The sequence below is a fragment of the Phacochoerus africanus genome, chromosome 4, assembly GCF_016906955.1.
Source record: "Phacochoerus africanus isolate WHEZ1 chromosome 4, ROS_Pafr_v1, whole genome shotgun sequence".
NCBI lineage: Eukaryota > Metazoa > Chordata > Mammalia > Artiodactyla > Suidae > Phacochoerus > Phacochoerus africanus.
Genome location: NC_062547.1, coordinates 69,522,632 through 69,540,564, shown reverse-complemented (window position 1 = coordinate 69,540,564; position 17,933 = coordinate 69,522,632). Strand labels below are relative to the sequence as shown.

General features: G+C 47.7%; 1 non-coding gene across 1 annotated transcript; it reads right to left on the bottom strand.

Annotated features, from left to right (window-relative positions):
- Positions 1–3,816: 3,816 nt before the first annotated feature.
- On the bottom strand, positions 3,817–3,919 carry LOC125126557 (U6 spliceosomal RNA). The gene has a single exon (XR_007134670.1). It is a non-coding gene; the product is annotated as a U6 spliceosomal RNA (small nuclear RNA).
- Between the last annotated feature and the right edge of the window lie 14,014 nt (positions 3,920–17,933).

Genomic DNA, 17,933 nt, shown 5'->3' with positions numbered 1-17,933 from the left:
TTAACTCTTTTTTCTTAATTAGGGCCACACCCTTGGCATTTGAAGGTTCCTAGGCTGGGGGTCGAATAGGAGCTGCAGCTGCAAGCCTATGCCACAGCTGTAGCAACATCAGATCCGAGCTGCACCATAGCTCACGGCAACACTGGATCCTTAATCCATTGAGCAAGCCCAGGGATCGAACCTTCATTCTCAGCTTCATTAAGCTGAGCCACAACGGAAACTCCCATATCAGCTTTTAAGACATGAATTATTCAGGATCCAGTGAAGCCCATTGCCCACCTCTATGGGGAAACATCACCTCCTGGCAGCTGTTCCTTGCTCCACCAGAGCTCTTGCTCTTCCTCCTCCTGGAGGCCCTCCTTGACCTACCCTTGAGTCACCCCTCATGTCTAGCCATGCAGCTTCTTCAGCTTTCTGAATTCTTGCACCCTGTGTATTGTGGTCTCTCTCTCTCTCTTATTTGTTTTGGCTGCACTTGCAGCCAGGGATCAAATAGCAGTGACCCAAGCCCCAGCTGGCTGTTTTCAACCTGCTAGGCCACAAGGGAACTCCTGTCTCCTTTAGGCTGTGGGAACTGCCAGGGCACAAACTGAACCTTTCCTGGTCCCAAGACCTGCCCCTAAGGGGCCCTGGACTTCAGTAAGTTTTGTCAAGGGCCCCAGAATGCCATTGTGCCCAAGTTAGAGGGTGTCCAAGCTGACCGCCACCAGGGGGCAACAGTGAGCTGCAAACCCAAGTCGCTTTGCCTGATGCTTTTTTCCCCCCCCCCCCAGTCTTTTTAGGGCTGCCCCTGTGGCATATGGAGTTTCCCAAGGAATAGGAGCTGTACCGCCGGCTACAGCCACAGCCACAGGCACAGCAACGTCAGATCTGAGCCGCTTCTGCGACCTACACCACACTCACGGCAACACCAGATCCTTAACCCTCTGAGTGAGGCCAGGGAACTAACCTGCATCTTCAAGGATACTAGTCAGATTTGTTTCTGCTGAGCCAGCACAGGAACTCTGCCTAATGCTTTCTTAATAGATGAGAATGGCAGGTGGGGGATCTGGAGGGGGTTGGGTGGGGCAGGGGGATCTTCCTAAGGCGCTGAATAAACCTCACCCATCCAGGGTCCACCTGGGATCCATTCAGATTCATCAATCTGTTAATTCTTTACCACAGAAACTTTCAAAGAGAAAATCCGTATTCTTGATATTTCCTATCACCTCAGGTTCCAATATAACTCAGAACTGTTTGTTACTGACTCTTAATATTTCAATATTTTGTTCAGTATGGAATTTTTTCACATTAATTGTGTCTTTTGAAAGTGTCATATCAAAGGAGTTCCCATTGTGGCTCAGCGGAAACAATTCAACTGGGAACCATGAGGTTTTGGGTTCAACCCCTCACCTTGCTCAGTGGGTTAGGGATCTGGCATTGCCGTGAGCTGTGCTGTGGGTTGAAGACGTGGCTCGGATCCTGCGTTGCTGTGGCTGTGGTGTAGGCCAGCAGCTGTAGCTCTGATTTGACCCCTAGCCTGGGAACTTCCATATGCCGCAAATGTGGCCCTAAAAAAAAAAAAAAAAGAAAGAAAGAAAGTGTCACATTAAAACATTACCTTGATTACTGAATTGATGCCCTCTTTGCTTTCATGCCTTACCTGCCTTCCTCTAATGCCAGTGAGGATATAAAACAGCAAATGATTGGAAGTTCCCGTGTGGTGAAGCAGGTTAAGGATCTGATGTTGCCACAGCTGTGGCGAAGGTGCAGCGCTGGTTTGATACCTGGCCCAGGGATCCACATGTCCATGGTGCAGCCAAAGGAAAAAAAAATTAATAAGACTTCAAATGATATGAAGAGGTACACCGTAGAGTGCTGCTCTCTTTACTCATCCTCCACCCAGCTGGTTGCCTGCCTGCAGCCGCCTCGGGAACCCACTGTCTGGTTTCTCAGTGACTCCTTCCAGGGTTTCTTTTTGTAAGATCAAACCAAATCTCACCCCTTTCCTTTCTATATGAAACGGGGCACGGTATAGTGTGTGATGAGTCTTGCTTTTTTTCACGGTGTGGCCCTGCAGATCTTTCCTTATCAGTACATCCGCACTTCCTCATTCTCTCCACTCTGGCAGAGAGTTCTAGTGTATGCACATCTCAGCATTTATTTCATCAGCATTTTTTTTTCTATTAACACTTGTGGGTTTTTTTTTTTTTTTGTCTTTTTTAGGGTTGTACCTGCGGCACATGAGGTTCCCAGGCTAGGGGTCTCATCAAAGCTGTAGCCGCCGGCCTTCACCAGAGCCACAGAAACAACAGATCTGAGCCGTGTCTGTGATCTACACCACATCTCATGGCAACGCTGGATCCTTAACCCACTGAGTGAGGCCAGGGATTGAACCTGCAACCTAATGGTTCCTAGTTGGATTCGTTTCTGCTGCGACATGACGGAAACTCCTTTTTTTTTTCCATCTCTACTTTTACAAACAATGCTGCCAGCAATACTGCAGGAGTACAGGCCTCCCACTTGCTAAGCTCCCAGAAGCAGGATTGCTGGGTCTTAGGGACAAACAGAACTCTATTCCAAAGTGTTTTGCTGAACAGAATGTGATGCAGGGGCAGGTTTCAGGGATGTGAGGGAGGAGAACCAACAGATGTATGTTGAGTGTGTCTTTTTTTTTTTTTTCGTTTTTGTCTTTTTAGGGTCGCACTTTCGGCATATGGAAGTTCCCAGGCTAGGGGTCAAATCGGAGCTACAACTGCCAGCCTACACCATAGCCATGGCAACACCAGATCCGAGCCACATCTGCGACCTACACCATAGCTCATGGCAACACTGGATCCTTAACCCACTGAGTGAGGCCAGGGATCCATCCCACGTCCTCATGGATACTAGTTGAGTTTGTTACCACTGAGCTACGACGGGAACACCCATGTATCTGTTTTCTATGGCTGCTCTAAGAAATCACCACAAATTTAGTGGCTTCAAAACAAATATATTACCTTTCACTTCTACAGCTCAGAAAGCTGACATGGGTCTTGCTCTGCTAAAATCAAGGCATTGGCAGGGTTGTGATCCTTCTGGAGGCTGTGGGTAGAATCCATTTCCTTGCTGTTTCTAGCTTCTAGGGGCTCCCTGCCTTTCTTGGCTCACAGCCCCCTTCCTCCATCTTCAAAGATGGCAAAGACGAACCAAGTTTTCTTCCTTCCTTCCTTTCCTTCTTTCCTTTCTTTCTTCCTTTCTTTTTTCTTTCTTTCTTTCTTTCTTTCTTTCTTTCTTTCTTTCTTTCTTTCTTTCTTTCTTTCTTTCTTTCTTTCTTTCTTTCTTTCTTTCTTTCTTTCTTTCTTTCTTTCTTTTTAGGGCTGTACCTGAGGAATATGGAGGTTCCCAGGCTAGGGGTTGAATTGGAGCTGCAGCTGACAGCCTACACCACAGCCACAGCAATGTGGGATCCGAGACGCGTTTGCGACCTACACCACAACTCACATCAATATTGGATCCTCAACCCACTGGGCGAGGCCAGGGATTGAACCTGCATCCCCATGAATACTAGTCAGATTTGTTAACTGCTGTGCCACGACGAGAACTCCAGATGAATCAAATTCTACTATGTCACTCTGACCTTTTTTTTTTTTCTGACCTCTTTTTTGCCTCCTGCTTTCATTTTAAGGAACTTTGTGATGACCCTAAGCCCATCAGAATAATCCCTCTGTCTTTTTTTGGGAGGGACATAACTGTGGCACATGAAAATTCTTGGGCCAGGGATTGACTCCAAGCCACAGCAGCGACAACACTGAGTCCTTAACCACTAGGCCACCAGGGAACTCCCCCCTTTTCTTCTTTAATATGGAACAGTTCACAAATTTGCCTGTCATCCTTGCAGAGGAACCATGTTAATCTTCTCTGTAGCCTTCCAGGTTTAGGAGACCTGCTGCTAAAGCGAATAATCTCCCTATCTTAAAGCCAGAGGATTATCATCCTTAATTCTTAGTTCCCTTGGAGTTCCCACTGTGGTGCAGCGGGTTAAGAATCCAATTGCAGGAGTTCCCGTCGTGGTGCAGTGGTTAACGAATCCGACTAGGAACCATGAGGTTGCGGGTTCAGTCCCTGCCCTTGCTCAGTGGGTTAACGATCCGGCGTTGCCGTGAGCTGTGGTATAGGTTGCAGACGCGGCTTGGATCCTGCGTTGCTGTGGCTCTGGCATAAGCCGGTGGCTACAGCTCCGATTCGACCCCTGGCCTGGGAACCTCCATATGCCGCAAGAGCGGCCCAAGAAATGACAAAAAGACAAAAAAAAACAAAAAACCAAAGACAAAAAAGCCAAAACACAACCTTTTGGGAGTTCCCATGGTGGCTCAGCAGAAACGAATCTAACTAGCATCCATGAGGGTTCGGGTTCGATCTCTGGCCTTGCTCAGTGGGTTAAGGATCTGGCGTTGCCGTGAGCTGTGGTGTAGGTTGCAGACGCTGCTCAGATCTGATGTTGCTGTTGCTGTGGCGTAGGCCAGTGGCTCCAGCTACGATTTGACCCCTAGCCTGGGAGCCTCCATATGCTGTGGGTGCGGGCCCTAAAAAGATGAAAAAAAAAAAAAATCTGACTGCAGCAGCTCAGGTCGCTCCTTGGATCCCCTGCCCTTTCAGCATTGCCACAGCTGTGGTTAGGTCAAAGTTGTGGCTCAGACTGGCTCCCTGACCTGGAAACTTCCATATCCTGCGGGTGCAGCCATAGGAAAAAAATTCCTAATTTCCCCTTTCCACTTAGCGTAACATATTCACAGGTTCTGGGGGTTAGGGCATGGATATCTTCAGGGTGATGTTATTCCATGAGGCACCCAGAACTATCAGCAGTGGGGAGCTGCTAACAGGGCTAAAGGGAATGGAAGGGAATTAACCTGCAGGTTACGTGTCCACAGAGAAACAGCCACTGCTCCAAGTGTGGCTGGGCAGGGAGAGAGAAGGAACCCTCCTCCATCTCCCACCTCCCCTCTCCTGCCAGCTTCCCCTATTGGCAGAACCCACCAGAAGCTAAGGACATGGAAGCTGGGTGAATACACAGCTGCTTATAGGAAGCAAAGCTCCTGCCAGGAGCCTGGGAATGGCTCTGGGTCCTGAGGACAGAGCCTAAAGCAAGTTACTCCTGCAGCTTCCTGAAGGCAGGAATTCTTGTGTCTTGTTCCTGGCTAAATTCTCAAGGCTTAGACCACACGTGTGCATGCCACAGCCATTGCCCAAAAATACAAATAAATAATCTAAAAAACATTAAAAAGAGAAAAATGGTGGGCTAAGCTTGCTTCTTGGAGACATTTGAAACCACCTAGTTGGAAATGCCGTAACAGTCCATCCATGGGTGAAGAGACAAATAAATTAAAGCCTATTAAGGTGTGCAATGCTATAAAGCCGTGAAACCAAGGAGAGTGGCTCACACCAATGTAGATGAAATTCATGAACAGAACTGTGGATGAAACAAGCAAGTCATGGGCCAGCAGGTGGATAGGAATTACACCAAGTTCAAGGACAGCCTTCCTCTCCAGTCCTTTGCCTCCTCTGTTCTCTCTGCCTGGTGCACCCCTCCCCTGCCATCCATGTGGTTCCACCTCGGCTCCCACAGATCAGAAAGGTAGTCCTGGGCCACCTGCTCTCCAGTGACATCATCTCCCTGCTTTGCTTTTTCTATATCATGTCACCATCTGCCACATGATATATTTTTACTTGTTTATCCTTGGTCTAGGCTGTTGTCCCATCTAGAATGTCACACCATGAGTGCAGGGAATTTTATCCCTTCTCTTCTGTACTGTGTCCCCAGGGTCTAGAACAGGGCCGAGCACACCGCAGGTGCTCAAGTGATAGGTATTAACTAAATGAAATGCGGTCCTCATGCATGTCTGCTTTAGGGGACAGAAGGGACAACATCCACGTCCCTCCAGGGATGAAAATGGAGAGTGAAACTCTGAGCTCTTCCAAGGTACTTGTGCTGTTTTGTTTTACTACCTGAGTGGATGGCACACAGACGGTTTTTTTTTTTTAATTGGAATATTGGGGAGTTCGCTGTGATGCAGCAGGTTAAGAACCCAACTAGTATCCATGAGAATGCGAGTTCGATCCTCTCAGTGGGTTAATGATCTGGCATTGCATTGAACTGTGTTGTAGGTCACAGACATGGCTTGGATCGGGCGTTGCTGTGGCTGTGGCGAAGGCCGGCAGCTGCAGCTCCTATTCAATCCCTAACCCGGGAATCTCCATATACACAGGTGTGGCTGGAAAAAGAAAAAAAAAAGGGGATATAGGGAGTTTCCTTGTGCTCAGCAGGTTAAGATCTGTCTCTGATATGATCTCTGATCTAGGAAATACGTATGCTGATGGGTGACAAATATTTTTGAAAGGAAGGAAGGAAGGAGAATTAAACGTTTCTCCTCCTGGGTTGACAATTCTGGTCCTCCTTTGATGAGACCCCTTTCCCAGGTGCCAAGGCCAAACTCACTTTTTTTTTTGTCTTTTTGCCATTTCTAGGGCCGCTCCCGCGGCATATGGAGGTTCCCAGGCCAGGGGTCGAATCGGAGCTGTAGCCTCCCGCCTATGCCAGAGCCACAGCAATGCGGGATCCAAGCCGAGTCTGCAACCCACACCACAGCTCATGGCAACGCCAGATCGTTGACCCACTGAGCAAGGGCAGGGACCGAATCCGCAACCTCATGGTTCCTAGTCGGATTCGTTAACCACTGCGCCGTGATGGGAACTCCCCAAACTCACTTTCTGGGAGTTCCCGTCATGGCGCAGCGGAAACGAATCTGACTAGGAGCCATGAAGTTGTGGGTTTGATCCCTGGTCTTGCTCAGTGGGTTAAGGATCTGGCGTTGTCATGAGCTGTGGTGTAGGTCACAGACACGGCTTCGATCTGGGGTTGCCATGGCTGTGGCATAGATCTGCAGCAACAGCTCTGATCAGACCCCTAGCCTGGGAACCTCCATACGCCGTGGGTGCAGCCCTAAAAAGCAAAAACAGGAGAAAACAACAACAAAAAACAAACTGACTTTTTGTGTATATACTTGTCTGGTTTTTTTTTTTGTCTTTTTGCCATTTATTTGGGCCGCTCCCGTGGTATATGGAGGTTCCCAGGCTAGGGGTCGAATCGGAGCTGTAGCCACTGGCCTATGCCAGAGCCACAGCAACTCGGGATCCTAGCCGCGTCTGCAACCCACACCACAGCTCATGGCAACGCCGGATCGTTAACCCACTGAGCAAGGGCAGGGACCGAACCCGCAACCTCATGGTTCCTAGTCGGATTTGTTAACCACTGCGCCACGACGGGAACTCCGTCTGTTCTTTTTTTAAACCTCGAAGAAATGTGACCCTGACTTAATGCTCTTTGTTCTGACAAGATATAAAACTGTGCTGAAAACCCTGCTTCTCTGGAACAGTTTCTCAATAATCTGGGAAGGTGGCTTCTGGGCTATAGCCGTCAGTTTAATTTAAATAAAACTCTTTTCTATTCTTATTATTGATTGTTTTTGTTTACAATACCAAAATTTGCAAATGCTCAAGTCTCATATAAAATGGCATATTTGCCTATAATCTCCAAACCATCCTCCTATATATGTGTGTGTATATATATATGTATATATATATATATATATATTTTTTTTTCTTTTTTGCCACGGCATGCAGGAGCTTGGTGTGGGATCTCAGTTCCCAGACCACAGCTCGAACCCGGGATGCAGTGGGGCAAGCACCAAATCCTAATCACTAGACAACCAGGGAATTCCCCTCCTGTTAAGTCATCTCTATTTTGTCTTCTTTTTATGGCTGCACCTGGCACTTATGGGGCTAGGGGTTGAATGGGAGCTGCAGCTGGCAGCCTACACCACAGCCACAGCAGCACCAGATCCGATCCCCATCTACGACCTACATGCAGCTTGCCGAATCCTTAACCCAAAGAGTGAAGCCAGGGATCTAACCCACGTCTTCACAGAGACAATGTCGGGTTTCTAACCCACAATAGGAACTCCTAAGTCATCTCTAGATTATTTTTTCTTTCTTTCTCTTTTCTTTTTGGCCATGCCCAGGACATGTGACAATGCCTGATCTTTAACCTGCTGTGTCACCAGGGGAACTCCAAGTCATCTCTAGATTACTTATAATAACTAATACAATGTCAATGCTGTGTAGGTAGCTACTGGCACATGACAAATTCAAGTTTTACTTTTGGGAGCTTTCTGGAATTTCCTTTTCTTTTGATTAGTCTCCATCAACCGTTGCTTGAATCTGGGATTCAGAATCCAGGGATACAGCTGGGTGACTGTATTCCGTTCTCTGGCTGTACCACATTTTGTTTGTTCACTCATCTGTTGATGGATTCTTGACTTGTTTCCACCTGGTGCCTAGGTGATTTTTTTTCTTTGTTTTTGTTTTGTTTTGTTTAGGACTGTACCTGTAGTATACGGATTTTCCCAGGCTAGGGGTCTAATCAGAGCTACAGCTGAGGCCTACACCACAGCCACAGCAATGCCAGATCCAAGCCTCATCTGCAACCCATGCCACAGCTTGCAGTAATGCTGGAGCCTTAACCCACAAGGCAAGGCCAGGGACCCTCACAGACACTATGTTGAGTTCTTAACCTGCTGAGCCACAACCAGAACTCCTAGGTGATGTTTTTATTTATCTCTACACCTTTTGGGGAACCTGAAATATTTCACCTTAAAACAATTCCAGGGAGTTCCCATTATGGCTCAGTGGTAACGAACCCGACTAGGATCCATGAGGTTGTGGATTCAATCCCTGGCTTTGCTCAGTGGTATAAGGGTCTGGCATTGCCTTGAGCTGTGGTGTAGTTTGCAGATGCTGCTAGGATCTGGTGTTGCTGTGGCTGTGGTGTAGGCTGGCAGCTGTAGCTCTGATTCAACCCCTAGCCTGGGAACGTCCATATGCCACAGGTACAACCCTAAAAAGCAAAAAAATTAAAAAAAAAAAAAAAAGGAGTTCCCATCATGGCTCAGCGGAAACGAATCTGACTAGCTTCCATCAGGATGCAGTTTTGATCCCCAGCCTCACTTAGTGGGTTAAGGATCTGGTGTTGCTGTGGCATAGGTTGTAAATGTGGTTGGGATCCTGCATTGCTGTGGCTGTGGTATAGGCCAACAGCTGCAGCTCCAATTCGACCCCTAGCCTAGGAACCTCCATATGCCATGGGAGCAGCCCTAAAAGAACAAAAGCAAAAAAAAAAAAAAAAATTTTTTTAAAGGGGATTCCCTTACGGTGCAGAGAGTTAAGGATAGGGTGTTGTTACTGCAGAGCCTCTGGTCACTGCTGTGGTGGGGCTTGGATCCCTCAGCAACTTCCACAGGCTGAAGTCGAGGTCACAAAATAAAAACTAAAAGGTAATAGCCTTCACTCCATGCCTGGCTGTGTTCCGAGCTCTTTATATGATTAATTAATTTGATGATCCTGACACACACCTCGGAGTTTAGGACTCCAAGTTGACCCATTTTGCAGAAGAAGAAACTGAGGTAAGTAGAAGTTAAAGGACTATTTTTTTTCTTTTTTACAGCCTTGCCCACAGCATAGGGAAGTTCCTAGGCGAGGGGTGGAATCAGTCTATACCACAGCCACAGAAACTTGGGATTTGAGCCACATCTGCGATTTACGCTGCAGCTCACAGCAATGCCAGATCCTTAACACACTGAGTGAAGCCAGGGATCAAACCTGAATCCTCGTGGATCCTAGTCAGATTTGTTTCTGCTGCGCCACAGCAGGAACTCCCCTAGTCAGGTTTTTAACCTGCTGAGCCACAAAGGGAACTCCCAATGGGATTACTTAGGTTCACAAACAGTGGCAGAGCTGGGATTTGAACAAAGTCCTTCCAGCTCCAGCCTTCATGTATATAATTCTTTTGTATCCTCTGGAGATCAGTAGAGAATGTGCTATCTGGGGTTACTGGTGAGAACTTTTGGTGTGGAACTTCCTTGAAAGAATTCCCAACCCATTCTGTGACTGTTTGGGGAAGAGTCTGAACCCTCCCATTCAAAAGGACACAAAGGGATTTTTTTTTGTTTTGTTTTGTTTTTAGGGCCACACCCTATGGCATGTGGAAGTTCCAGGCTAGGGGTCCAATCAGAGCTACAGCTGCCAGCCTACGCTACAACCACAGCAATGCGGGATCCGAGCCGTGTCTGCGATCTACACCACAGCTCACAGCAATGCTGGATCCTTAACCCACTGAGAGAGGCCAGGGATCAAACCCGAAACCTCATGGTTCCTAGTTGGATTGTTTCCACTGTGCCACAACAGAAACTCCCACAAAGGGATTTTTGTTTTTAATTTAGCAGCTCCTGACTTTTCCCTGGTCTGGTAGGAGCTCTGGGGAGGCCCCTCTCTGTAAGCCTCTCAGAGGTGGGAATTTCCCTAGTTCCAGCTTCCTCCTGAAAACCCACTGGGGCAAGTGCCCAGTTGTCTCTGTTTCCCTAGGACCCAATTTTAGCCTGGAAAGTCCCTTGTCTGGAAACCCCCCTCAGTCCTAGGCAAACCCCCATGGTTGGTGGAGTAACCTGGAGCTTTCCTGCCCAGGGGCTGGACCCCATCTGTGACCTCAGGGCTGAGGAGCATCACATGATCCTTCCCAGTGGCCTCTGTGACCTCTTTCATTTTATTTTTACCCATGGCATGAGGAAGATCCTGGGCCAGGAATCAAGCCTGTGCTACTGTGGTACTCAGAGCCACTGCAGTGACAATATTGGGTCCTTAACCCACTGAGCCGCAGGGGAACTCCTGGGTGGCCTCTTCTTCCTTCAGATGTCAAATAGGGTGCTGGTCTTGAGGCAGGAGATAGATGGGCTTCAGAATAGCTGTTTACAACCAGCCACCTGTTCATACTTCAAGATAGAAATCACAACAGGAACAAGGTAAATAACTGGAATTTATCTTCTGTGGACCCTTTAATCAATGGTCATGGCAGCGGCAGAAAGGGGCTAAGCCCTGCTTGGGCAAAAGATCGAGAGGTCACATACTTCCCATCCTCGGGGTCAGGGAGACCCCAGTTAACACATGTGCAGAAAGACCCCTCTGGGTCAGAAAGGGAGGGAGCACCAGGCCATAATAAGTCCAGCTAACCTTCCCAGCATGCCTTGCTTTGGAATCCTGCTTGGCCAAAAGATGGGCAAGTAGACTGGGGAGAGCCCTGGGTCCAGTCAGGTATGAGAGATAAAACAAGATAATTGACCAAAGGAAAACAAAGACCTGGAAGAACTGCCCCATGCAACTGGTGTGCTCTTCATTCAGAGGGAGGCCCACACCCTCACTTCTCCTTTGTGTGTGTGTTACTGCTTTGCTTCTGCCTTAGAGAGACTACTTCTCTGTGTGCTCTCCCACGTTTGTACTCTGTTTCTAACAGTAAACTTTGTACCTGCTTTTATAGTCTTTGCCTCCTTGAAACATTCTTGCTTTCAACGGGGTCAAGAATCAGGCCAGTTTTGCTTTGAGCGTCTAGCTGGTCTAGTGGCTGATTCCCGGTTTTCACCCAGGCTACCCAGGTTCAATTCCTGAGCAGAGAATGAAGTTCTCCTTTCTTTTTTTTTTTTTTTTTGTCTTTTTGCCTTTTCTTGAGCCGCTCCTGTGGCATATGGGGATTTCCAGGCCAGGGGTCTAATCGGAGCCGTAGCCACCGGCCTACAACAGGGCCACAGCAATGCGGGATCCAAGCCACATCTGCGACCTACACCACAGCTCACGGCAATGCAGGATCCTTAACCACTGAGAAAGGCCAGGGATTGAACCCTCAACCCTATGGTTCCTAGTCGGATTCATTATCCACTGTGCCATGACGGGAATTCCTGAAGATCTCCTTTCAAGTCATTATTCACTGCTGTCTCTCCAAACAGTTTCACTTTTGAAGAATCTTAGAGGGCTCAGAGAACTCTAGGGTTTAGACAACATCCGGTCTGGGAAAAGGCAAGTTATTATTAGAATTTATTATTATGACTAAGTTTATTACCATTATTGTTGTTATTAATCACCCCACCTGACACTTCCTGTCGGTCCTTTCTGGGGTGGTGGATGCAAGGTCCCAGGTCCACCCTGCCCTCTGTGATCAAGCTTCCAAGCCCAGCAGAGGGTGCCCAACCTCACCTGAGCTGGCTATTGAAGAATCTGGCACACTCGGTTTCCTGCTGTTGCTATCCTGGTGGCAAAGAGGAAGCTGAGGCCAGAAGGCTGTGGTCAGTCCTTCCGCAGGGGGTAGACAGTATCCTGGGCCTAGATGTGTCCCCAGCTCATTCACTCAACCAGCTTTTTATTTTTCAATTTTTTCGTCTTTTTGCCTTTTCTAGGGCCGCTCCCGTGGCATGTGGACATTCCCAGGCTAGGCGTCGAATCGGAGCTGTAGCTGCTGGCCTACGCCACAGCCACAGCAACTCGGGATCCGAGCCACATCTGCAACCTACACCACAGCTCACGTCAACGCCAGATCCTTAATGCCAGATCGTTAACCACTGCGCCACGATGGGAACTCAACCAGCTTTTTAGCACCTACTGGGTGCCAGGCACAATTCCAGGCGCTGAGGACACAGTGGAGAACCAGATAGAACCCTCCCACCACCCCCCACTGACAGACCTCTCCTGCCCCCACCTCCCCCAGATTGTAGAGTTGATATTCCAGAATGGAAGCAGGCATTAAAATCAGTGCTCAGGAGTTCCCACTGTGGCTCAGTGGAAAGAAACCTGAGTAGTATTCATGAGGATGTGTGTTCGATCCCTGGCCTTTCTCAGTGGGTTACGGATCCAGCGTTACAGTGAGCAGTGGTGTAGGTCTCAGACGTGGTCGCAGATGTTGCTGTGGCTGTGGTGTAGGCTGGCGGCTACAGCTCCGATTCAACCCCTAGCCTGTGAACTTCCATGTGCCACAGGTTCAGCCCTAAAGAAAAAAGAAAAAATTAAAATGAAATCAGTCCTCAAAGAAACCTCCAGTGAAATGTCAGGTTGTCATAAGAGCTGTTAAGAAAAATGGAGTAGGGAAAGGGGACAGAGACACAGGTTTGCTGATTCAGAATGAGGAGTTTCTGGGGAAGAGATGAGGGTTTATTTATTGGCCTGGGTACTGGGGGGTTTTGTTTTGTTTTTCTTTGGTTTTGGCCTTGCCCTTGGCATGTGGAAGTTCATGGGCCAGGAATTTCGAACGCACGTTACAGCAGCAACCCAAGGCACTGCAGTGACAACACTGGATCCTTAACCTGCTGCACAAGAGAACTCCTGGTTTATTATTGTTCTTTCTTTACTTTTTTTTTCTTTTAGATGTAAACCCTTTATTTAAAAAAAATGTATTGAGGTATAGTTGACTTATAATGTTGTGTTAATTTCTGCTGTACAGCAAAGTGATTCACTGATACATATACACCTATGCTTCTGACCAAAGGGCTGTAATTCGGGGGTTCCAACAACCCCCTTCTCAGGTTCAATAAGGTGCCATAAAGCCTCCCAAAACTTAGAGACACATTTACTTAGGTTTACCAGGTTTTTTGTTTGTTTGGTTTGGTTTGGTTTTTGTTGTTGTTGTTGTCATTGTTTTTGCTTTTTACGGCTGCTTCTGCGGCATATGGAAGTTCCCAGGCTAGGGGTCGAATTGGAGCTACAGCAGCCGGCCTACACCCCAGCCACAGCAACGCCAGATCAGAGTCTCATCTGTGACCTACACCCCAGCTCAGGGCAATGCTGGATCCTTAACCTACTGACTGAGGCCAGGGGTGGAACCCACATCCTCACAGATACTAGACAGGTTTGTTACCACTGAGCCACAATGAGAACTCCAGGTTTACCAGTGTATTATAAAGGATATTATAGAGGAGATGAACAACCAGATAAAGATGTACATTGGGCAAGGTCTAAAGAGTCCTGAGTGTGGGAGCATCCTGCACCACCCTCACCCCACCCCCAGCCACAGCATATGGAATTTCCTGGGCCAGGGATCAGATCGTTGCCACAGCTTTGGATCCTTAACCCACTAAACCCTGGCGGGATCGAACTGGTGCCTCCACAAAGACAAACCGGATTGCTAACCCACTGCACCACAGTGAAAACTCCTGTCTGGAATGTGGGAGCTTCGGACCCCATGGAATTAAGGTGTGCTAGCCTCCTAGCATGTGGCTGTATTTCCCAACCTGAACGCTCTCTAAGGGAGTTCTGTTGTGGCTCAGCGGTCATGAACCCAACTAGTATCCATGAGGACTCGGGTTCTGTCCCTGGCCTCGTTCAGCGGGTTAAGGATCCGGTGTTGCTATGTGCTGTGGTGTAGGTCGAAGACTCAGCTCAGATCTGGCATTGCTGCGGCTGTGGTGTAGGCCCAGAGCTGCAGCTCCGATTCGACCCTTAGCTTGGGAACTTCCATATGCCATGGTTGTGGCCCTAAAAAGACAAAAAGAAAAAAAAAAAAAGGAAAAGAAAAAGAAAAAAGAAAGGGAAGAAAAAGAGAAGAAAAAAAAGAAAGTTCTCTGAATCCCGTTGTTTGGAGATTGCATGGGGGCCTCGTTACACTGGCACAACTGATGAAATCACTGGCCATTGGTGATGGAACTAAGTCCCTAGGCCCTCAGCCTCCCCAGATGTCAGGGTTTGGGACTGAAAGTTCAGATCCTCTAATCACGTGGTCAGTTCCTCTGGAAACTAACCCCCATTTCCCAAGAGCCACCTCATTAGCCTTGGCTCAGGTATGGTTGAATGTGATTATTAGGAAAAACAAAATATATTATTCTCACCTCTGTCACTCAGGAAATTCCAAGGCTTTAGGAACTCTGAGAAGGAAACTGGGGACTAAAGCCAAAAATGATTAGAAATCACACTGCTGGGAGTTCCTGTGGTGATTCAGCAATTAACAAACCCGACTAGCATCCATGAGAACAAGGGTTGGATCCCTGGCCTTTCTCAGTGGGTTAAAGATCTGGCGTTGCCATGAGTTGTGGCGTAGGTGGTAGACACGGCTCAGATCCTGCATTGCTGTGGATGTGGTGTAGGCTGGCAGCCATAGCTCTGATTTGACCCCTAGCCTGGGAAACTCCATATACTGCGTGTGCGGGCCTAAAAAGACGAAAAACAAACAAACAAAAAAACCCAACAACAACCAAAAAACCCACACTGCTATCACCTCTTTCATTCAGGAAATTTCAAGAGTTTTTGAAGCTCTGTGCCAGGAATCAGGAGTGAGTGAAGACAAGCAGTTCCTGTCTGTGGCTCATGGTTAAGGAAGCCAACTAGTATCCATGAGAACGAGAGTTTGATCCCTGGCCCCGTTCAGTGGGTTAAGGATCCGGTGTTGCCATGAACTGCAGTGTAGGCCGGCAGCTACAGCTCCGATTTGATTCAACCCCTAGCTTGGGAACCTCCATATGCCTCGGGTGTGGCCCTGAAAAGACAAAAAGAAAAAAAAAAAAAGAACAAACAAACGAACAAACAAAAAAACAACAAAAACCACAGGAAATGAAGACCAAATTCTTATTAAATTGAAATATCACACATGGAAAGGCCAACTCCTTCAGATGAGAATTTTCAGGGGGTTAGGAGTTTCCACTGTGGTGCAACAGGACTGGAGGCATCTCTGCAGCACTGGGTTGCAGGCAGGTTCAATCCCTGACCTGGCACAGTGGGTTAAGGATCCTGTGTTCTCATGTTGTGGCTTAGGTCGCAACTGTAACTGGATCTGATTCCTGGCCTGGGAACTCCATACACCACAGATCCAGTTGGGCCACAGCAGGAACCCCTCTCTTTCTTTCTTTCTTTTTTCCCAGTTGCAAATTATTCCCTTGTCAGGATGAACCACTTTTCATTCCCCAATCCCCAAGTTCCCAGCATTTACTACCCTCTAGGGGCTAGTCTAAGTCTCACACTGAATCTCCAAGCTGCCCTGTGAAGAACAGTCTGTTTTTCCCCATATTTTCCCAGCCTCAGAGATGAGTAGCCAAGTGTCCTTGGCCACAGCAGCTATTGCTCCAACTTTAGAAATTAATCTGGCTCTGGGCTTTTGTGATTTGTGACCTGGGAAAGTTACTCTACCTCTGTTAAAGAAAAAAAAAAAAATGCAGTTCCTGTTGTGGCTCAGCAGATTAAGAACCTGACCAGTATCCATGAGGATGTGGGTTCGATTCCGGGTCTCACTCAGTGGGTTAAGTATCCAGTGTTGCTGAAAGCTCTGGTGTAGGTCACAAATGCAGCTCGGATCTGGTGTTGCTGTGGTATAGGCCAGTAGCTACATCTCCCATTAGACCCCTAGCCTGGGAACTTCCAAATGCTTCAGGCGGGGCCTTAAAAAAAAAAAAGAAAGAATGAATGAAAAAAAGTTTTCCAGAGTTCTTTTGTGGCACAGCTGGTTAAGGATCCAGTGTTGTCACTGCTGTGGCGTGGGTTTGATCCCTGGCTTGGGAACTTCTGCATGCTACAGGCACAACCAAAAAAAAAAAAAAACCCAAACCAAAAAATAACAACAAAAAAACCATTATTTTGACACTTGTTAAAAACAATAAGGAAGACTTCATTCTGGACTATTGCAATAGGGGGACAGCAAAAAGGGAGAGAGTTGCGCTCAACTCTGAATACTGCAAAGACAGCTGGGGATTGCTAGCCAAAGAGCAGATTGAAGGGGTCTCCGGAGACATCAAGAATAGGCGGGATTTTTGCTAAACTGACATAACAGTGTTCTTGCTAAAGAGAGGCCAAGCGGAGTTCTTAGTGAGCTAACAATCCAACTGCAGCAGCTTGGGTCACTGCAGAGACACTGTGTGTTGAGGGATCTGGTGCTTCAGGTCACGACTGTGGCTCTGTGGCTCGGTTCAGTCCCTGATCTGGGAACTTCCATATGCCTTTGGTTCCACCATTTAGGGAAAAAAAAAAAAAAAGACTCCTGCTGTATAGCACAGGGAACTATATCCAATCACTTGTGATGGAACATGATAGAAGATAATATGAGAAAAAGAATGTATATATGTATAACTGGGTCACTTTACAGCAGAAATTGACAGAACATTATAAATCAAGTACAATAAAAATTAAAAAAAAAATAGATAGGCCAAGGATTTATACATCAACGGTGGGAAGAAACTTGATCAGATATCAAGGATTGGGAGATGATCTACAAGGATTCTTTGCTCAGACTGGACTGTGCAGCCCAAAGGTAGGACTGGGGCTAGGTTGAGGGGTAGCCAGGAAAAGGCTCAGAGAACTAAAGTTTGGTCAGGGAGAAATTCTTCCTCACTTCACTGTGCCTCAGTTTCTTTGCGGCTCCGTGGGTTAAAGATCCTTCATTGTCACTGCGGAGGCTCAGGTCACTGCTGTGGTGTGGGTTTGCTCCCCGGCCTGGGGAACTTCCACATTTCCACATGCTGCAGGCACGACCAAAAAAAAATTTTTTTTAATAAAATAAAATAGATAATTTAAAAGAGAGAGAGAGCCCTCAGAGGACTACAGATGAGATAAAGTGTGTAAAAAGCTCAGCGCATAACCTTCTCCGTAAATGGCAGGGACGTGCTATGTAGGGATCAAGTGGGACGTCCAAGCTGCTACCTAGAGAGCAAAGAGGCTTCAAAGGACGGAGCTAGAGGAGATCAGAAAAGGGATGTGAGCAGGTGGCCGGAAATTCCTCCTGTGGAGGAAGACGTTCTCACCTTCAAAGCAAGGCTGGCCAGGCAGATAAGGAAGAGGCTGGATGGAATGTAGGGCCATCTGGCAAGGGGGTTGTAGGACTGAATGGCGGCCCGCTGCAGCCGTAATCGCCGAAGTGAGGACCTAGGCTTGCACCAGATTCAGGTGCGGAAGCCTGACTTGGGTCCACCAGCGGGTGGTTAACTGAAGTCTCTGAGACTCTGTAAGACCTCACTCCTCCTCCCGACGCGGAGCGAAAAGTGAAGCCGGGACCAATAGGACCGCCGCCCTTGCAGAGAAAGGGAGGAGCAGAACGGCGGCCAATGAGTGTGCCTGTTTCAGGCAGCCAATAG